Source organism: Pogona vitticeps, chromosome 1, assembly GCF_051106095.1.
Source record: "Pogona vitticeps strain Pit_001003342236 chromosome 1, PviZW2.1, whole genome shotgun sequence".
NCBI lineage: Eukaryota > Metazoa > Chordata > Lepidosauria > Squamata > Agamidae > Pogona > Pogona vitticeps.
In genome coordinates, this window is record NC_135783.1 from 192,353,915 (window position 1) to 192,377,040 (window position 23,126).

At 39.7% G+C, this 23,126-nt stretch overlaps 1 long non-coding RNA gene across 1 annotated transcript; it reads left to right on the plus strand.

Annotated features, from left to right (window-relative positions):
- The first annotated feature begins 261 nt into the window (after window positions 1-261).
- LOC140702318 (uncharacterized) lies at window positions 262-22,796 on the plus strand. Its single transcript, XR_013545315.1, has 3 exons — window positions 262-7,476; window positions 17,380-17,500; window positions 20,019-22,796. It is a non-coding gene; the product is annotated as an uncharacterized LOC140702318 (long non-coding RNA).
- The last annotated feature ends 330 nt before the right edge of the window (window positions 22,797-23,126 follow it).

A 23,126-nucleotide genomic window follows, 5' to 3' on the forward strand; every position in this document is an offset into this window, starting at 1 on the left:
TTGCCTAAGACCAAGGGCTTTTATGATGTTTCTTCCAAGTGGAAAATTTTGCTACTCTTGTTTTTCCCAAGTTCAAGACTCAGCTGGCTTCAGGAGTTGGTCTCGTTGGGCACCTCCCAATGTCCACACTTCAGAGGGAGTCCTGCTGTTAGACCTTTGCCCTGACCGAGCACCTTTTCACAGCTGCCACTGGCTCACACCCTTTCTTCAAGCACACAGGTATGAGGAGTTCAAGGAGAATGATCTGCAGCCTCCACACCTTGTCTTTTATCCCTGAGCAGGGCTGTGGATTGAGCTAAGTGGGAAATACTGGGTGGTGAAATGGGCAAAGACAGGAGTTCACTCATAAAAGCCCACCCGCCCGCCAAACTGAATCCACACACTTACACATTCCCCAGTCATTTCTCAGAGGTCAGCACACAAGTGAAGACCACGACTCCTCAGTAGCAGTTGCAACAGTCCTGCAGCACAAAAACACTGAAACTGCACTCTGCACCTCATTTCAGCATGAGTCTTACAGAGCTCAGGGAAAATTAGTTCTGAACACACATGCCTAGGATGACACTGTCCAAGTCCAAAAATATTAAACACTCTACATTTTTAAAAGAATGTGAAACTGTTATGTCTCAAGCAGACAGAAACAAAACAGATATCATGCACGCCCAACCTGTAACCCAGCCATTTGGTCAGCATTGTTACTGCACGGCAGTGCAGCAAATGATATTGTGCAGCAGAGCAAATCAACAGTCTACAAGGCAATTCTAAAAATGGGAGCAACCCCAACAAAAAGGTATAACTTATAAACTGAGGTTCAGATCAGCACCAAACATGGTACAGGAAGAGTAGACAGTTTGATGTTGCTCTGTACCACATTTAGTGATATTTGGTTAAATAATTTGAGAATTAATGGGTTTTTTAGAAGTATAGATGTGATTCCCCCCCCTTCATTCACAGATAATATTTTTTGACAGCAGATAAGAAATTGCTAAAATATATTTCAAACACCTAACTTTTTACTTTTAAAAATAGTAATTACCTAATCTCCTTTTAATTTTTTTTTGTATCAAATCCATCCAATAGTTGTAAAAAATTGTTAACTAAAAAGGCTCTTCAAGCATGAAAAACAGGCTTTCAGCGTGCTCAGTAGAAGCTTGCTAGAAAGAACAATGGTTCACAAGCATTTACTTGCCCTTCATTTGCTCCATCATCATCTGGCGAGCTGAATGAAGACAGCAACAGAGACCTGGACTTTTGTGAGTTTTTGCTCTTAAAGGGCTAGACTCTGCTGAACAGTCTTCAAAGTCTTCTCTTTCTCCACTTTGAACAGGCAGAAATTCAACCAGAGCAGCTCTTGTTTTATCCAGCTGGAAGACTAGCATTTCCTTCTGTCTGTCTTTGCAGTTTTTTTAAAAAAATCTTCATTTCTTTTGATATTCTCCCCGCCACATACACACCTCCAATTATCACATTTAGAATCATATACTTCTGGACTGTGGGATTATTAATGGCATTTTAACATGTTAGAATCAATGTTTCCATATTTTTAGGCAAGCTTCCTCAAATGTGAGTGGATGGGAAAGAATAGAGCACATGGGGAAGAGTTTGTCCAAGCAAAGCCTTCTAGCCCAATGAGATAACACCCGTTATAAATGGGAGGGGTTTTTATAGCCTAATGTGATTGCCCTTTGCCATTAACTTGATTAGTAAATGATACAGTCATTGAAGTCATACAAATTTCGGATCATGCCAGATTGAATATGGAGTTGATGCTTAAATGTGATTATAAGGAGGTAAACAGGTGGAGAATTGATACAAATATATTTAGGTACCCAAACCTGATTGAAAATTTTCAAAAAGGTTTAGAAGAAACATGGGAAATAAATGAGAAGGGAGGAGGTAAACCTAAGGTAATTTGGGACACAATGAAATCTGAGGCAAGAGGGTATGCATGTAAGATGTCATATATGCTTAAGAAAAACCAGGGGAAAAGAATACGGGAATTAGAAGATAATATAAAGGAATTAGAAAAAATTGTTATAAACACTAGAGATAAAAGAGCAATAATAGAATTACAAGCAAAGAGGAAGGAGTTGGAGGGAATTGATTTGGAAAAGGTACAAAGAATTTTAATTTATTTAAAAAGAATTTTTTTGAATATAGTAATAAGAATTCTAAATTATTAGCTAAAGCGTCTTCTATAAAAAAGAATAAAAGCAATATAGGTGTAATACAAGATATGAATGGAAAAAGATGTAATAAGGAGAAACTGGAAGCTTTTCAAACATTTTATAAAGCCCTATATAATAGTAAAAATCCTTCCATAATAAAAATTAAAGTGTACATAAAAACAATTTTAATAAGAAAGTCTCAGATGAGGATAAAAACATAATGGAACAGCTGATTACGGATAAAGAAATAGAGGATATTATAAATAATTTAAAGGCAGGAAAGACCCCTGGAAAAGACGGATTAGGCCCAGAGTACTGTATTATAAGGCATTTAAAAAGATTCTCATACCAAAATTAAAATAGTTATTTAATAAGATATTAAAGGGCGAAGAAATCCCACTATCATGGAGAGAATCACTCATTGTTTTAATATTGAAACCACATAAAAATCCTATAAATATGGAAGCATACAGACCCATATCACCGATAAATCAAAATGCTAAGATATTCACAGCAATAATGGCAAAAAGATTGAATAGGTTTATGTTGAAATAGATTGAAAAAAATCAAAATGGATTCATACTAGGTAGGCAACTGTCAGATTTAATGAGGATACTTAATGCACCTAGCTAAAGAAATTAATTCTAAGGCAGGAGTAATATCGTTAGCTATATTTAAAGCATTTGATTCAGTGGAATGATATTCATTAAAGATATTAATTAATTATTTAGGGTTTGGACCTAATTTTAATCAGATAATCCATCAACTTTATTAACAGAATACAGCCAGAGTAATAGTTAATTATGATATAACTGAGATAATACACCTAGGCCGAGGTACAAGACAAGGTTGCCCCTTATCTCCAGTACTATTTACAATGATAATTGAATTATTGGCACAGATAATTAGAGACGATAAACAGATTAGAGGGATAGATAATAAAGAAAATGGTAAGATAAATGTATTTGGTGATGATACATTATTAATAGTTAAAAATCCAGTTGAAACAATTGAAAGACTTAAAATACAATTGTATTTTGTTGAACCATTCAGATGAGGAGAAAAGAAAAATGAAAATAATATTTGAAGGTAAAATTGGAAATATTATGAAATACTTAGGGATTAATATTGTCTGGAACTTACAAGAAATAATTAAAATAAACTTGGATAGATTAAAAACAGAGATAAATGGAAGGATAAAAGAATATCAGAAATTAAAGATTTGGAGGAGGAGCTACGTCCTGGTGAAGCTAGCAGCTCTTGGGAACAGCTCCTGGAGAAGCTAGAACCACTTCGGTCTGGGATCCCCCTAGAAATGGGGGAACCGAGGGGGGGTCAGGAGAGACCCTTCTGCAGCAGTTGGTGAGCTACAGAAGCTAGAAGATTGGGCAGCAACTCGATTTTTCTTTCTTCTGGAAATTCACATGAGCACGGACCAAAGATGGGAGCCATTTTTGGCAATCAGCCAAGACAGCTCCGTTCGCCGAGAATAAGAGAACAAGAAGCATGGTGAAAATATATAACAAATTAAGTGGAAGCCCTTGTTCTATGAAAAAACCCATTAAAATGAAGAACAAGTGATTGTGTGAAAATTTATGACCGAAATGAGATAAGGAGCGGCGTATTTAGCTGATTCAAGGTCGAGTTGATTTAAGGGAACAGTCCGGCAGAAATAGCTCTTGTCTCTATTAAAGAAAAAAAAACTCCTGGAGAATTAACACTGGACAGGCTTTGAAAGAATAAATTCTGCTGTAAGCTGTTCACTTTGGACCTTTTCTCCTTTTGGATATATATCTTTAGACTGTGTGGGACTCTGTTTTCTGTGGATAATACATTTGCTGGGACTCGGATTGCTGGACCTCCCTTTTTTGGGGGAGGAGAAAGAAGCCTTTGGAAGTAAAAAAAGAAAAACAGACTGTGAGCTGTAAACTGAGAGCCATATGGCTTGAACTGAACTATTTTGATAAATGACACTCTGAAAATACAGTCTTGCTGGTTGAAGGTAACAATAAACTTTGAGAAGAGAAAAGAAGAAACAACCGGTCTGGAGGTTGGCGACGAGAAAAGGGATTGGACTACAAAGACACTTGAGAGATTCATGTTTTAAATTTCATTTCATGTTTGAGTGTGCCTGCTATTTTACTGTTAACACTGTAATAATTGTAATGCGAAATACTGGACTCGAGGTTGATCTATATATTATCTATATTTGGGCAAAGGGGAGAGGGAATTCCAAGTGAGGGATAAAATAGTGGAAACTGAAGAGTATTTTGTATATATAGATCAGATATACTGGAAAAATGGAACCTCTCCCTGGGAAAATCAGAGATCAATGGCTAGAGTGGAAAATCTCCTTTCAAATGACAGTATTGAAAGAATTTACGCAGGTAAATTATTATCTTGACCAGATGCAAGATGTAATTAAAGACGCTAAGGAAGAGAAAAGAGCAGAGGTTAAATTACATCTAAAAGAAATGCTAGAACTGGATGTATTGATGGCAATACCAGATAATATAAAGGGGATGGTGTGTCACCCAGTAAGCTACGTAGCTATAGCAGCTAGGAAAACTGAGGCTGAAAAGCGAACTATTGCTTTAGGTGTTGTTTTCCCCTCCAAAATACGGAAGAAAACAGAGTCACAGAAACAAAAGAAACACATGTAGAAAAGGGGGGAAGTGAGCAGAATCTATACTATTTCAGGCCTGTCGAGCATACTCTCAAGACAAAAGGAGGGTGAAAGAGGGGATATACAGTGGTGCCCCGCATAGCGAGGTTAATCCGTTCCGGATTAACCCTCGCTATGCGGAATCGTCGCTAAACGGGTAGGGGAAACGTATTGAAACGCATTAAACTAAGTTTAATGCGTTCCAATACCTTGCTTACTTACCCGTTCAGCGAGGATTCCCCTTGCCGGCAGCCATTTTCGCGCCCTCGCTAAACGAGGGCAGGGAGCGAAAATGGCTGCCGGCAGCCATTTCCGGGCTTCCGGCGGCCATTTTGGAACCGCCGATCAGCTGTTCGGTGGCTCCAAAATGGCCACCGCAATACCCGATCTTCGCAATGCGGGTTTTCCCCATTGCGAAGATCGGGTATGTTTCCGTATAGCGATCCCGAAAAAGGGATCGCTATACGGAAACATCGCTATACGGTGCACTCGCTAAGCGAGGCACCACTGTACCTCACAATTGGACGTGGTGTTCTGATGGTGTTGGAATAACTTAGACTTAAGCTGTGTTATAAGTGTAAGTTGAAAGCTATAGGGGTAAATACATAGACAAAATAGTTAGAAGAAGAAGAAGAAGAAGAAGAAGAAGAAGAAGAAGAAGAAGAAGAAGAAGAAGAAAGATGAGCTTTTACTGGAATATGAATAGATTATATGTTTATATACTTGATATGAAAAGATTGAATGATTGTATATCTGATGTTCTCTTATACTCAAAACCCTTTTCCCACCCCTTCCACTGCCCTTTACCTTTTGTATTCCTTCCCTATTTCCCAATAGTTTTGAAAATAAATAAATAAAAAAAAGAAATTAAAGATTTCATGGTTTGACAGAGTGGCATTATGTAAAATGAAAATAATTTCTAAATTGAACTTTATATTTTGGATGCTTCTTATAAAGATTACAGAAAAACAACTGAAAGAGTGGCAGACAATGATAAATTGTTACTATAACAGAAATAAACAAGTGAGGATCAATAAAAAATTATGGTATGTTACACCAAAAAGGGAGGTCTTGGATTACCTAACATAAAATTATATTATATAGTGAATCAGCTTAGACATATCCCAGATATAATTAAGGGTAATAAAAATTTAATCTGGACAGATATAGAGATGGAGGGTATATACATGAAAGAGTGGAAGGTATATTCATTAAAGAAAAAATTGGAGAAGAGGTTGAAAAGATTAATAATCCTTTCCTTAAAAGTATGTTAGAAAATTGGAAAAAAATTTAGAGGTGTGTTGAGTCCACCGATCTCTCCTTTATCTCAGGTGGTGGAATTAAGGAACTTTTCAGAAAATGTAAAAAACTTCAAGAATATATAAAAAGTAAAGAGATAAATAGATTAAAAGATTGGAGAGAGAAGATAAGAGATAAAGAAGATATTAAAAAGGTACTAGGAGGAGAGGGGATTTCATGGTTAATTCAATTAGAAAGGTGGACAAGTGAATGGAATACTAAAGAAAGGAAAGGTAGAAAAATGACAAAATTTGAAGAAATTATACAAAAAAGATTGAAATCAGAGGAAAAGACAGAAAGAAAAGGAACTGTAAGCCAAATATATAAATTATTAATGCAAGCTGAACAGGGTACACAAGGATTAAAAATGCAATGGCAAAATGATTTGGATAAAGAAGTAATAGGTGAAGAATGGGATAAAATATGGGATCAGTGAATTATGAAGAACATGTCAGTAAGGATAAAAGAAAATTGTTACAAAGTAATATGGAGGTGGTATTTAACACCAATTAAAATGAATATAATAGTTAAAAGTGTGTCTACATTATGTTGGAGGTGTAAAAAAGAGAAGGGGACATATCTATATATGTGGTGGATATGTGAAACAAGAAAGAAAGAATGGAATTTAATTTTTAAAGAAATATCTGAAATAATTTGATTGAATATTTAAATGTCTCAATTAATGGCTTTACTGAATGTGATTAAGAAGGATCAATTGTTGGAAGAAAATAAGGATTTAATAGTAATGATGATTACGGCTGCAAGGTTAATTTTTGCAAGAAACTGGAAAAATGATAATCAATTTAATTTAGAGAAATGGTATAGAGAATTATGGGATATGGCAATTAATGATAAACTGACATGTGATATGAAAGTAAGAAGAGGCCAATTGAAAAATAATGATTTCACGAAAATATGGAATGTATTTTTGGAATATGTATTTCGGAGAGGGAAGGGGTATACACCAAGGGAAGAAACAATGACATTTTGGAGTGAAAATGGATTGAATGACGTTTAATGCTAGTCCTGAAGGTGATAAGGGCACTAGTGTAATTGTATTTTATTGTTCTGTATTTTTTAATTGTTTTTATAGATTTTTTGTGTGGTAGTAGGTTTATGTTGTATTAATAAAAAATTTAAAAACCAAAAAAAAAAAAGTTTTTTCCCTACCTTTGGCATTTCAGGGAAACGTCCTCTGCCTCCTCATGTTTTGCCTGCTTACATTGCATTTCTTGTTGATAGCCTTCTGACTTCCAACCAAGCAAGAAGCATGGAGGTCTCTTCACATGGCGCAGACTCCATTTTCCTTTTTTTATCTTCTGACTGTAATTACCAATGATAACTGTAAGTAAAGATACCTTTTTGTACTTTAAACACTTTCTAGAGTGATTCGATCATGCAAAACATTAGTTAGTGTGGAAAAGAAAGCAGAGGTGACGAGACTGAGCTGATCTCTCCATGTGTCCATGTTGCTATTTGTTCTATCTCATACTCCACTAACTAAAAGGAATAAATGACATTCCCAATAGAAATCCAGCCATGCCTAAGCAAAATTAATAGAATGGGTAATTTATTTGGCATAGTAATAAAGGATTCCTTTCAAGTAAGCACAGCTTTAATGCATTATTTAATGTTTTTTATCCCAACCTTTCCCTTTGGCAGGAAATGAGGATAAAAAAGGATTTTAAAAAAGGAGTAAAAGGGGGATGAGAGTGAAAGAAAATAGAATAGGAAGAAAGGGCACACACCCCTGTACTACTTTTGCACATTAAACATCTTTTGCCAGCAACCTATACAAAAATCTTCTGTTTTGTAATAAAACAAAAATATTAAGAAATATTTGAGGTTTATCCAGACCATTCCAACAAGCATGGAGTTGAACTGGAATGTATGAGTGTGCACAGATTAAGCATGATGGGATTTATCTGGGGTACAATGAAAACAAGGATCTGATGGTAGAGTAGGGGAACCAATCAGGTGGTTCAGAAGGAGGAATGAGGACCTGGTCAGGAAGAAGGTGTGTACTTAGACGTCAGCAACCAGTAGGACATGTGTGTAGCATATCATCACAGCCAGAATCGGAACACAGACACAACGTTACCAAGATAGCATGTTGGGAAACCAAATGCCCTCAGGTTTACTTAAGTACTTTATCATGCTGCTTCTTGATGGATAAAAAAATAGAGTGAAAAAACTGCAGTTCACAGCAGTTCACTCCTGAAACATCACGTGTGTGTTTAAAGCCAAAACACTTTGCAAAGCTAAAGCATAATAACCCTCCCTCTCAGCTACTTTCCTGCTATATTTCATTTCTCACAATATATGCCACACATTAGCCAAGCAATAAGGAGCAAGCCTTTTGGCAATACGTTTTCAGGCATAAATGTATGCCTCCTGAAACCATTTCAAAATATGATATGGGAAGAGAAAATTGACAAAGCCTGCCAGGTAATAAAATAAAATAAAGGAAAAAAATAAAATTGTGTATGAATAATCAAGCAAGTATATTGACTCTTAGAAACAAAAATCCTAGAAGTAGGAATGTAGAGGTGTTGTGGGTAGATTAATGGACTTGGATTCAGGAGGCCTGGGTTCTAATCCCCGCTCAGCCATGGAAACTCAGTTGTAGAGGGTTGTAGAACTAGTAAAGGTAAAGGTTCCCCTTGACATTTTTTAGTCAGTTGTGTTTGACTCTAGGGGGCGGTGCTCATCTCCGTTTCCAAGCCGTAGAGCCAGCATTTGACTGAAGACAGTTTCCGTTGTCACGTGGCCAGCATGACTATACACGGAACACTGTTTACCTTCCCACTGAGGTGGTACCTATTTATCGACTCGCATTTACATGCTTTTGAACTGCTAGGTTGGCGGGAGCTGGGACAAAGCGACGGGCGCTCACTCCGTCGCGTGGATTCAATCTTACAACTGCTGGTCTTCTGACCCTGCAGCACAGGCTTCTGCAGTTTAGCCCACAGCGCCACCATGTCCCTCCGCAGCACCACCACGTCCCTAGAACTAGTAACTAAGTAAGAACAAGTAAAACCACTCCTTAAATACCTCACTTACTTCACAAGCCCTCCTAAGGTAACTATACATTGGTTCTGACTTGGTGGCACCTAACTGGGACAGTAAAAGCTATGTAGGCAAATAAAACTTGTGAAAAAATACAAAAAGAGTGTGGAAATTGCTGGAACAATTTTAACAAAGAAAATGTTTATTCCAGGATAACCAGATTAAGTTTGGAAATGCTTATCTATGCTTGTCCGATTTCATTGTGGTATTAACTCTTTACTGGGATATTGTCAGCTAGGACGGACCTTGAAAATGTTTGCCAGCTGTAGTCCAAAAGCAGGTTTCTGTGATTTGCCCTGTAAATCTGCCTTTGGGTTGGCTTGTAAGGAGCGCCTCCCAGTGAAGTCGGATAGAGAAGGCAAACTTGGTGGGACCAGATGTAATTCTTTATAGTTTGAATATTATCTCACAAAGTATACAAAGCATAGCTCAAGTCTCTGCAAGCCTACTCAGGAGGAAACCTTAGTATCACAGCTGTTGTCTATGCAGTAGCTTTCCTGTCCACAGCCCAGCTCAGTTCTAGGCAGAATATTTAACACTGAAAAGGATTTGAAGACCTTCATAGTGACAGTACCCTCTCCAGCTGTGGATCAGACATTATACAAAGCTTGAGGGCCCAGTGTTTAAACCCGATATGAGTCACATCTGCCCTCTGTATGCCATGCCCAACATACTCGGCCATAGCTATGATTTGCAACAGGAAAACGGAGCAAAGAAATAGAGGTGCTACTGGAAGGTTACCTACCAACAAAAATATATATCAGTCCCTCTGAAATAAAAGTTTGTAGGGTTTTGAGAGGATGCTTCACGGGTGGTTTTATGAATCCCTTACTAGAAACTCATTTAATGCCCTAATACTGTAGGTTAAAAGAAAGCAAGCTAGTACCTCCCCCCCCCCCGGATGTTTTTGAGCACAATTGCAACACTGCAGACCATGTTGGTTGGTGTTGATAATTCCCAAAGTTTGGAGGGAAAGGCATACATCTCTGCTATAAAATCCTGGAGCCCACTGGAATATATTTCTCTCTCTCTCTCACACACACACACACAAAGTATCTGGATGCAAATTTTGCCATCCAGTAGCAAAATTTCCTACTAAAGATTTTGGTATTCCTCCCACCCAGAATGCACATTTATTCTATAGTGAGTAAAAGAGAGGCTTACGAAACCTAACTCTATTTAGAGCAAGTTGCTTCATAGCCACTCCAGACCATTAAACATTCAAAGCGTTAACAACAGAAAGTATACCCTAGACAACAATGATGATTGCTTGAAATTGTGTGGAACTCCACAGGCTCCTGTCTGCAGCAAAGCAAGTGTTGGTGAAAAGCACAGCACAACTAGGGAAGACCAATAATATAGCCATCATCTTGATGCAGCTACTTTAAGAAAGAGTTCTGAGAAAATTTATATACATTTGTTTCATAAATAAACAGATAAGCTGGCTGGGTAGTTCAGTGAGCTAGGCATCTGGCTGCTGAGCCAGAGGTTGGGAATTCAGTTCCCCCGCTGCGCTTCCTGGGCCACCCTCTGTGGCCTTGGGCAAGTTGTACAGTCCCAGGATGCCCCTAGAAGAAGGGAATGGCTAACCTCCTCCAAGTCCTTGATACCCAGAAAACCCCGAAAAGAGTACCATAATTCAGAATTGACTTGGCAGCACACAATTATTTAATGAGATATAGGGTCCAGACTGACTGATTTTTTAAAAACCAATTTAGCTATGTTGTTATATTTGAACCGTGTTTCTGCAAAAATAAGATAGGGCCTTATATTAATCTTTGCTCCAAAAAACGCATTAGGGCTTATTTTCAGGGGATGTTTTATTTTATTTTTCATGTACAACAATCTACATTACTTTAAATACAGTCATGCCATCGTCTTCTGGTTGCCGCACAATGGTGGAGGGCAGTGTTTCACGTAACAGGGGCTTATTTTTGGGTTAGGGCTTGTATTACGAACACCCTGAAAAATCATACTAGGGCTTATTTTCAGGTTAGGTCTTATTTTCATGAAAACAGGGTAATAGAACCTGCCAGAAAGAACCTGCTTGCTCGCTCATACTGCTTTCCCTTTCATATTTCAACTTCTAAGCAGATACTCTGACTTTCCTGCTCTACCTTTGTTTCATCATTTACCTCATCCCTTGCTGAATCATCCCCATCGTTCCTTCCAGTTTTCTACTCCAGAGTGACCAATACAATAGGATATTTCAGCCTTTTCCATTTTCCATCCAGGCCTGTTAACGTCTAATGTAGGGCAGTGAAAAGAACATTTTCTTTGGCTGTTCTAGCTTTAGAATACCTTCTTCCTCGCATTTTCACAACAGAATGGAAAGCTGAAATAATTAATTAATCATCTCATCAAATACACAGTGTTTGCTATAAAATCCTGGGACAAAATCCTGTTTGGAGAGAACATGTGCAGAAGAATAACCGTGCAAACAGCTTCTTCTACATTTTATATTTTTAAAAATCCTTCCGTTTTCCCCATGCCAAACATGCAAATGTTGGTAAATTCTCATAAAGAAATGGTCTGAATCAAAATTCCCATCCATCCCTTGATCCAACTTCAAAAGGAAAGGAATCACTAGGAAATAAAACCAAGGCCATATTCTGGTGTTCAGAAAAAAGCTGCTTTTGTTAACATGCAAGGAGGAGAGCAAGCATGCACACACCAGCTTCACTCTTCTCTGCCCCTGCGTGCTCAAAATTGAGAAGAGAACCTGCAAGAAGAAAACACTCTCTCCAATGCAGTCAGCTACCCCCAACACAGAAATAGTACCATCAGAAGGAAGGGTTGAACCTCACACGTCTGTTCTCACTCTACCCATTGAGAGGGATCCTAGAAAATTAGAAACAGGAACACAGCACCTCATACCAAGTTGGGTATTAATATATATCTCAATATGTGTGAATGCCCCCAGCTGCCCCAATGTGTCCTACCAGGCTGTCCTACCTTATGGGTGCCGTACTCAGAGGCCATGTGCAGTTAATAAATGGGGTTTACTGGTGACTAATGGGGAAAAACCAACAGTAAACAATATTAACATATTCTCAAAGGCTTTCACGGCCGGGATCTAATGGTTGTTGTGGGTTTTTTGGGTTCTTTGGCCGTGTTTTGAAGGTTTTTCTTCCTAATGTTTCACCAGTCTCTGTGGCCGGCATCTTCAGAGGACAGGAGTCAGAAAACTGTCTGTGTTCTGGTGTAGTGTGTGGGATATCTCTTGGGGTTTCCCCTGCCTATGCTTGATGGACTTCTCAGTGTGGCACCTGCTTTGCATCTTTCCAAATGTGCTGACTTAGTTTCCTCCCCTTTTTTGTTCTCCCCTTGTTCCCTCTCATCTATGGGACTCTTGTCCTGTTCTGGAACTTTCTCCTCTTCCCCCTTCCATCCTTCCAAGTCAGAACTGGCCCATCCTTTATCTATGGGGGAGCTGTCTGTGGGGAAGTCCCTCCTGGAGGTCAAGAGGTATCACCTGGAAGGACAGGAATGTCCTCATCACCATCTTCGCAATATGTTAACCTGAATATTCTTGAATTTAACTACAGCAAAGTTGCTAGAAAGAGTACTGGTATTGTTTAGGATATGTATTTAATGTTCAATCGTAAATGCCTTGGTATTCACATGTGTTTCTAGAATATACTGTTTCAAGGATAACTTGTATGCTAAAAAGATCAAATGACTTCGAGAGGAAGCCTTTCAGACCTTCTTTAAAGGGATTTTCTGGAGCAAAGTACTTCTTAAAAGCTCCTGTCATTGTGCAGGAGACCCAGCTGACTACAGAGTACTAACTTCATGGTGCCAAATCCTTCTTTTGAGGTGTAAAATGTGTCTCAGGAACAGTATCTCTGCTCATGAATGTTCCTCAGGTACAATAGACATGGAAGGAATAGGAAATGCAAGGCGCTGAAGTGGAAGCAGACTAACAGGAAGTGGAAGTATGACTGAGGATTCCACCTTGCATCTGAGCTTTTCTATAACATCTGAAGAGGGGCTTCATGTATGGTGTTTACACGGAGAACACACAGTCCTTGAAAAGCTGCTTGAATAACTTTGCAAAGAAGCCAGTGTAAGAAAATAGGGAGAGCAGTTTTCACCAGTTAATTAAAAAAAAAAAACACAAGTGTTGACCCAGTCCAAGGAGGCCCAGGAAAGAATTGCTATGAAAGGATTTTTGTTGCCCTAAACGTAAAAACCTCCCAACAACCCCAATTTGCTGCTCTTTCCGGCAGTATTTTCTTCTAGCTCATGTCCTAGGTACTTGTGCACAACACTGCAACCTCCAATAAAACTTGCAAACAGAACCACTTCGGGAAAATACATTCAAATAATTGTACATAAACTGATAAATTCAAAGTACATAGAGAGCTGAAGCTACCGAAAGCTGTTCTAAGGGCAACCTTGCATTAGACACAGAGGTTTTCAAAAGACTGTTTCCAAACCCATTCAAGGGTGTATATGTCTGCATTTAAGGAGGAGACAGGAAGACAGCTGTTTATCCACTCTCCTGTCTCAGACATCAAGTGATTATTTCTTCAGAGTGTCTGTCTGTCTGTCTGTCGATGTAACACAAAGCTGCGGAGCTGGTTTGGGATCTAGCAGCACAGTGGAAGTACTATTCACAAAGCACGTTTGTGTGCATGCTGCAAAACAGGCAGAATCCAATGGCAGAATGCCTGGGAAACTCACCTCGATATAACTTTACGCTATACAAAGACAAACAATACTTCAACCATTTAGTCAGTTCAGTGAACTGTCATGCTGGGTGACTATTGTTTCAAGTATGAGATCAGATTCTCGCCTTCCCCTTTATTGTACTAGTTTGGGGGGGGGGTGCCTAAATCAGTCCAAAAGTACAAGAACAATTACAATGGATTATCAAATCTTTTGCAGCCTTAAAGGGTATATATAGGAAGACAAAGGGTGAATGTCAGCAGTCAAAAGGAGGCATGATCTGAGTACACCATGTAATGGAAATGGGGTTTATATCCTTGGCGGCTCATGGGCCAAATGAGAACCAGGAGGGCGAGGCACACCCTCGGTCTTAGGCCATGAGATGCTGGGCTTTGTACATATGCACAAAAGGGCATTCTTAAACTTTATAAAGAATCCCCCCCCCCCGCTGTAGCATGCTTATTGTGGAGCAAAGAAAATACATGCTACAGATGGGGCATTAATGATCCTTGCTGGAAGATGAAATCTAAATTTATAGTTGCAACAAATGAGCCTCTGCTTATGCTGCATAGCTCATTAGCTAGAACCGCTGCTCACTAGAGATTTGTCTCAGTAAATAACAGCGAAAAGTATGCATTGTAACATTCTCTATGCAATGTTCTCCCTTTAAAAACTGGCAGACACGACCCCTTGCCCGAAACATATCTGGAAAACCTCACACATTCGGTAGTGCAGGGAACCGCTCACAAAACCCTCCCATCCTCCATTTCAGATCATTCCTAGTGATAGCTGAAATTAAGAACTCTTTTTTAACAGTCTAATTTTAAACTTTTATAAATAGCAACAACAAAGGCATTATTTAAAAACATTGCTGAGGAATGGGTATTTATTTCCAAGAGAAATCTAGCCCTGGTAGGCGGAAAACATTCATAAAGCACACAGCAGCCCACAGGTTTACACAGCTGCTTTTAGAAAGGCTGGAAGTAGGTGTGCTTTACTTCAAAATATTTGTGTTTTAAAAATAACAGTTCCAGAATAGAAGTGCCTGCAGTTCTAAATCAACAGATTAGATTTATGTTCTTATGGTGCCCAAGCTTTGGCCGTCATGTGGTGAGAATCATCTGAACACGCACAATCCCTAGAAATGAGAGAATAAGATTTTGTTGTTGTTCTCATAACAAATAATTCTTTTAGCAGTTCAAATCCACGCAGCGGAGTGAGCTGCTTGTCCCAGCTCCTGCCAACCTAGCAGTTGTAAAGCATGTAAAAATATGAGTAGATAAATAGGTACCACCTCGGTGGGAAGGTAACCGCGTTCTGTGTCTGGTTGCGCTGGCCATGTGACCATGGAAACTGTCTTTGGATAAACGCTGGCTCTATGGCTTGGAAACGGAGATGAGCACTGCCCCCCAGAGTCGGACATGACTGGACAAATTGTCAAGGGGAACCTTTACCTTGAGGCAGATTTTGCCTGTTATGAGCAGTCAGCTTTCTTCATCCACAAAATGCTTCTGATGAAGTGGAAAGAGTGGAATGGAGAAGACAATTTTAATTACTTTTATCCTTTCTTTATCCCCCCACACTTCTTCTGCAGAAGATAGGGCAGCCCTTCAGAGTGCTGCGGACTGCAGCGATGCTATGAGCTGCAAGGCCCACGTGACCTTCCATGGGTGAATGCTGTAAAGAGAATCAGGCAGGACAGACGTCTGTGAGGATGGTCCTTGACACCTTCCTGAGGATGACTCATGGTGATACTAGGCAGGCAATACCTGGAGATCTGACACAAAACTGTGTTAGAAAGAGCCATGGGGATTGTTAGCACAGAGGAAGCAGAGGTTAAACAGATCTCTTGCAGATTCAGCCTCCAAATATTGGAATGATTAGCACAGTGTATTTCCTGCTTTGGAAAGAAAAAAGACATCTATTTCTTATTCTAAGAAAACAAGGAAGCCATTGTTTATTGAAAATAATACACTGAGATAAAAAAGGCAACAGGAATGTGAATTCTAGCTAGCTAAAGGGGAAGTGCAGAGAGCCTTGGCTGCCTCCTCATCTTTCAAGAACAAAAGGCAAGATGTCTCTATCCTCTTCCAAGGGGAGTCTTAAAAAAAGGAAATGTTAGAAGGAAAGGGACATCAGCAACTCTATGCATGTGAAGGAAGGTCAGCATAGGTCAGACCAAGTAAAGGCAAGGCAAAGGAGTCCTCTGTGTGTGTGTGTGTGTGTGTGTGTGTGTGTGTGTGTGTGTGTGTGTGTGTGTGTGTGTGTGTGTGTGTGTGTGTGTGTGTGTGTGTGTGTGTGTGTGTCTTCATGTGAGTTGCACTCAGTCACATCCAGTGTTTGAATCGGAATGGGGAGCTTGATGAAAAAAAACAAAACAGTTGCTGTAGCCTGCAGGTGAGAAGTCTCACAGGGCTTGAAAATTCCTCATCAAAATGTCACGTTGTTCAGACAGCTTAGACCAATAATAATGAATAATCGAGCAAGTATTCTTGTCTTCTCAGCTCACCACTCCAATCCCTCTCTTGATCCACCCAGGTGATTCTTGTCAACAGTGTCTACCCACCTCAGGTGACTCCCATTGTTGGTGTCTGGTCCTCTCAGTTGACTCTTATTACCTATGAGCAGGTCTTTTTCTGGTGCATCTGAGGCTCTGGCACCTCCTGGGCCCAGGGCAGGCCTTTCCCCAGGAGATGTCACTGCGGATTAGGTAGATTGATTTGATAATTCGGTCTGAGACAAAAAAAAAAATTCTTCCCTGCTCCTAAATGCAATTCCCATCATCCCAACCATTATAGCCATTAAGAAAGGAGTTGGCACTTAGGCTGGCCTTGGAATCAAATGTTTGCCCTGGGAGAGGGTTCAGAGGAGGCAAAAGAAGAGGAAACGGGGGGGGGGCACTGAATGGGCGGATGCCCCTTAGTGGGCAAGTGGTGCTGATAGCCCATTGAGCTACACCTCCTTTTCTGGATTTGTTTTGTAACTAGTGAGCCTTACCCAGTTGCTTCCCAAGGCAGCAAGGGCTAAACTGGAATATGTGCCTACCCTGAATCAACATGAGGTCCTACCAACTGTGCCTGGTGAGACACTGACCTCAACCCAATTTCTGTTCAGGCTTTTTAAAAATCAGGTTCAAGTGACATTTTATTTAGACCGGTGGCCGCATTCACACACACTGAATGTAAATCAATTTATTCCTGGCTATTTAAACTGATTCTGGCATCTGCATTGCTGAAATTGACTCATTTCCTTAAATCCACATTAAATTGAATCAATTTTAGAAGAGGTGTTTTTTAAAGCTGGCTGGTTGAAAAAAACCCTCATAAATAGATGTCACCCTTATATCGTGTGAACAATAAAATCTGAATCAATTTAAATGGCACTTAAATGTTGTTCTTATTGCGGGTGTGACTTCAGCCTCAGATGGCCCGGGATTTAGAAAAGGGAGAGATCATATCATGCGCTGTTTCCCTCACCCCACTCCACTTTCTTTGTGTGCTTAAGGAGCCAAACCCTGAGAAAACAATCCTGAGGAATTTTGGATTGATCACCCTGTCACATCAGAGTGTGATGGCATCAAAAGAGTTTTAACCAGCATCAAAAGAGACCTGGATTTACTCTCAAGGTAAACATGGAGTTCTTCTCAGGCAATATTCTGGCTGTTTGCTTTTGAAAGGCAAACTGAACCTAAGGAGAAGCGAGAGAGGAAGTTGATATTCTTTAGCAGACTCATTATTCACAAGAATAACAGCATTTGATCTTGACGTGTGGGGAGGGGGAGAGGGGGAGTAACAGATAAATTTCTGCACAGAAGTAAAATCCAGTCACCTCTGATCATTACCTTGCAGAAGGAAAGGATGGAGTGAATTTTAATAAGGCTCACCAGCTGAATCATAAATGGATCTAGATATCAAAGCTCACCACTCCCACTGTGATTTGGAAAGACAACGACATGCCCACAAGTCTAGCTGGAGGATAGCTATTGCCTCGGAGGATCTTAGACACAGTCCTTCTATAATGTATTTCTTCACTGTGGAGCAGCATGCAGTATTTTTTTTTAACCTCACAGGCAAATGTTTCCTCATAGAGTTTAGAAGGAAAAAAAATCAGATGAGATAATGGTTCCTTCCTCCTCTTCCAAGACATCTGTTGTGTACTATATTTTCATGCGGACCTTGACACCTGCATCATTTAAGAAGGAGACAAAAACAAACTGAATAGCCAGATTGTTTTCTGGAATACTAAGAACAATATAACTCCTCGGCATAAACATGGCACCAGTACGTGATTTCTGGCCTCAGTGGCAGAAAATACTTTAGCTGCAGAATAGCATCTTCCTTTGTTGTTCCTCACTGTAGAGTGTTCCCTTTGCAATGTAGAAACTGGACATTAACAACTGAGCACTTACGAAAGACATGACATGAATATGAAACACAATAATTTGGATCTTGATGGTGGTGATGTTCCTGTTATGGGATTCCACTCAGAAGGGACCCTAAAATGGTAGAAGTTTCATTGATTCCCCCATTTCTTCTGAAGTCTTTTGCTCCCCAATCTACAGAGAATTGGGGGCTGGGTTCCAGGCAAGCGTTGCCATAAAAAGCTGCAAGGGGAAGTTGCTAGAACCCCTCCCCTTTTTTCCCTAGTGGATGCTTCCACTGAGGTGGAGTTCCATTTGTAGAAAAATAACTCTTATGTTTACAAATCATTACCCAAGTTCTTATTAAATCCGAAGTCCTGGTTAAATTACTATAGGGCATTGTAGGAAATTTTCCAACATCTCTCCACCTCCCCACAGCCAACCAAAACTCTGAACACTTCTCAGAAGGACAGGGGTTCTTCTGAATATTGGATTTGGTGGGCTGCTGAGAGACAGATGATTTAGCTCTCTTTCCTTCCCAACAAATAAATCAAGAGAAAATTTGGAAGTTTTTTTTTTACCATAGTGAACTAGTACTTTGGTTTGCAAAAGTAGAAATATATTCCTAAAATAGGAAAAATAGTCCTCTTAAGATTGTTGTTGGTTCAGTATTAAACAGGGCCCTCTAAGTATGTCAACTTTAGAAACGTTTTGTGGTATTAATTTTACAATTTGCAGTGATAACTCAGGGGAGATTCTCAAGCGAGTCTTTTTCAAAGTAGAGACATTCTAAGTTAAAACTTATTGAAAAGCATCCCATTTGAAAAACAAATGAAATTTAATTCCATACACAGATAGACTTGTCAAGGCTCTGCCTTGACCCTGCTGCTGTTCCTTCGAACTGGCATTGTCCTTCTGAAGTGCTGATTTTAGCAGCCTGCCTTCCAGGAATCCATAGTAGGATACTCGGTTTGGGAATGGATGGAATTTATTAACATTCAGTATATATGCCAGAAAGTTTAATAAGCACAGGGAAGCTGGAAATGTACAATGCTTCATACTGTTCAGAAATTGGATCCAGATGTAGACCTATGCAATTGTGTTGTTATAAAAGTAAGTCCAGCTCTCCTGAAAGTGATACACACAAAGTCTGTGGACCCTGCTGAATGGGAGCAGCATGGATGCAGAGTGTACCAAAACACAGACAACAAGGCCAGATTTCTCATCTTCTTGTTAATGACTCTCCAACTGGAGGCTGGATATCATCACCAGTGTTTCAAAGTTATATATGGTTGCTCTGAGGAATGATGTTGTGTTTTATCTAAAACAGTTTTCCAGTTCTTCAGTCAATAAGTTGTTCTCTTTCTTCTACCTTTTCCCATTTATTTTGCTTTGAATTGTCAGCTGTAATAACCCATACTTTTCATTTCTCATCACGCAACTAAAGTACTAAAGCTTTCTGCATTTTATCTGTTTACAGTTTCCTGCTCTTTCTTCATTCAGTTCTCTGTTTCTTCACTAAGTGTTCAATCAGTCCTAGGAATACATAGAATCCCGGGAGAAATCCATGTTTCGAATGCTTTTGTCTTTTATACTGTAGCTTATGCTAAGTTCACATTCCATCATAGTAGAAATTACAGTACATAGGTAATACAAATGAAACCCAAGGTGTAAAAATCCAATGAGTAGAAAAACATATCTGGTGTGTAGGTGTATTTGGATGGGTTTGTTTTCTGTTGCAGTAAAGTTTTCTATTCTGATTTTCCTTTACATTTTTTTGTAGAACAAGGAAGGCAACTCACAAAAGTCCGAGTCCACAGAATGGAGCTAGTGATACTAAACATCCGGTAGAAGACACACAGAAACGACCACAGAGCATTCAGAGAAAAGAAGTGGTTGAGGCTTAGATTCATGAACTGCATGTAATATGTAATTTGACCTGTTCAAGAACTGATTTTTGTACAGCTGAACTCCTACATGTATTTAATTGTTAATCAGTCCCATGAACATCAGTAGGACTTGCTTGGGGGCAAATGTGGTTTGGATATGTTCTATAAACACACTCTAACGTGCAGTGGACAACAAAGCTATATTGATGATGTGATAGGACTCAAAGACTTCTCCCTTCCCCCCCCCTCTCTGTGTGAAGTCTGTCTTTATTAATGTGTTGTCTACTCCACATTTTTATGGACCCATATGAATGCACATTACAACAAGTCAGTAGTGCTGTAACTAGAGACGGGCACAAATTGCTTTGTGCTGGGTTGTCCTAAGTCATCAGCAACACACCCCAGGCGCTGCACATTCCCTTCCTCTGCCCCCCACCCCCAGCCTGGCTTCCCCACTTGCAAGCTGGCACATACTGCCTGTTCTCTTCTTGTCACATGATCTTCCAGTTCTAGTAGGATCATGGACTTCCCTGCTCTGCCTCCTCCAGCAGGCAGCCGCTCAGACAAGGAGGTGGGTCAGGGGATGGGGGAAGGGAAAGTGCAGGACCTGGGTGCTGATGACATAGGACAATCTGGCACAAAGCAATTCATACCCATATCTAGTTGTAACTACTTTTGAATGGATTCTTTGCCATTCAGCATTACTGAATGTGGTTGTTTAATGGCCTCTCACAATGCAAGGTAAAGTGCTGCCACTGGCTTGCTGGGATTGCTAGAGTTGTGCAGGTACAACTGGCCACCTCAAGATCAACATGATGGTAAATATTTAAACACCATCGTTCATGCTGGTTTAATGAAAATGATTGTTTCTTGTAGCCTGTGGAGCACACCTAGTATATGCTCATAGACCTTACAATAAATGGCTGAAATCCTGTGGCTTAGCATAGTTAAGTGTTCTGCTTATATACTGTTCCATAGCATGTAAAGCACTTTCTGGGCAGTTTACAACTTAATTATGCAGCCTACTCATTGCTCCCCTCCAGCAAGGTGCACATTTTACGGCCTTCAGAAAGATGGAAGGCTGAGTGAACCTTGAACAATTTACCTAGGATTGAACCCTGGTCGTGAGCAGAGTTTTGGCTGCAGTACTGTAGTTTAACCACTGTGCCACAAGGCTATCTTTTACATCATAACTACAGTAGGCTCATTTGAATCAATGGAACCTACAGGAAGTTGCCCCACCAAACCTCCATTGATTCAATGGGCCAACTCTAGTGTGACTTGCTACATGAAGCAACAGGATTCCAGCCAAAATGTTGTAATAACTTTGCCCACTGCCCCACCCATTCTTATTTTTTATTCCTTCTACAAGCTTACATAACACATTGTACAGTACCTTAATTCTGGCTCCTAAGTCACCCCATGAGTCTGTAGCTCTGCAAGGAAAATATAACACCTCTCTGAAAACTATATTGCTTTGATCAAGCCTCGGTTGACATAACTAATAGACTTAAGATTTAAACAATCTAAGTCATGTCTGGTCATTCACATTCTTTTATTTGATGAGTCTGAATGAAAACAAGGCAGAATACAATTCAGACAGGAGAGTAATGTGACCAAATACTTTCTGAGAGATTATGATCTCGATATTTACCAAGGATGGAAATGTTAGCCTGTCTACAGTCAGCCTTCTGGGAAACCCTATCCAAAGAACAGTTAATGGAATATTGCATACCTCATTGCTTTTGGTAGCTGTATTTACCTTCATCATTGCATTTACCTTCGTCACTAAGCAAGTCAGAATTTTGCAAAAGCCTTGAGTCCTAAAAGGGAACACATCTCCTAGGTATCAACACTCATCACTTTTCATTGGAAGTCACCCAAAAGCTTTAGTAAAATACTCTCCGATTTTTTTAAAAAAAGTAGGAGAATCTGTGTAAGTCTTTCATAAAAACAAACAAAAAATAGAAAACCCAAGAGATAAAAACATTGTGGCACTGGCTGGAAAGGATCCAAAAATTATGCAGACCTTGAAAATGTTGTCACCTGACTCACCAACCCTTACGGGGTTAGGTGTGATTGCCATGGATATAGGAGGTTATCATCCTCAAAAGCCCAGCCTCTAAAAGTCTGATTCTAACTCATTAAGATGGCCAAGAATTAGCTCAGCCAACACTAGGCCAGCTGAAGTTGTCCTGAATCTGAACTTCTAGCCTATAGACGTTGGGAATTTCTTTGCATTCACTTCACTCTGGCTGAACTCTGTGCTCGCATAGTGATTATGTGCCTGGATTAGAGGAAGCCTTGGCCCCCCAGAACCCAACTCCTCACCAGCCCTCTCTCTTATCTGCTCCCCACTTTCTTGTTCTTCCGTTCGCAGATCTTAGCAGTTCTACTGGCTGATCCCTCTGAGATCAACTGGCGGAAGAGGGATCTCTCAGCACAAAGGTACTCCTGCTAATATAAGGACAGTTCTGTTACTAGAAGAGATTTCTTTCTCTTTCTAAAATCTCAGAGCTGGCACATATTTGAATTACTGTTAGCTCTGTTATTCTCTGTTCACACCATTCTCTCCCTCTCTCCCACCCTCTGTTTTAATATCCTTTTGGGCAGTGTATTTTTATATGATTTTATTTGAAATCTTGTATTTTTCATAAAGGAAACTTGAGGTCTCTGTGTTCTCTTCTTTTCAGGGCTATCCAGAAAGGAGGGTTTAATTTCAGCCCCAAACACCTTCTTCCCCATAGAAAAGGGTTTGTTTGCTTAGTAATTTGAAGAAGGCTTCACATGCATCGGTGAGATTAGCTGCTCTTTTTTTCTCTGTTCTTTGCCTAACCCAAACATGTAAGAGGATTAAGTTATACTAAAAAAATCTAAGATGGAAAAACAGCAGTGGAAAAAAAAGAGGGAGGGAGAGAAAAGGCTACCGCTTCCAGAAAGGAATGCCAGCAATACACCGCAGAGAAGCACATGACAACTCTTTTAAATATCATAACATTTCT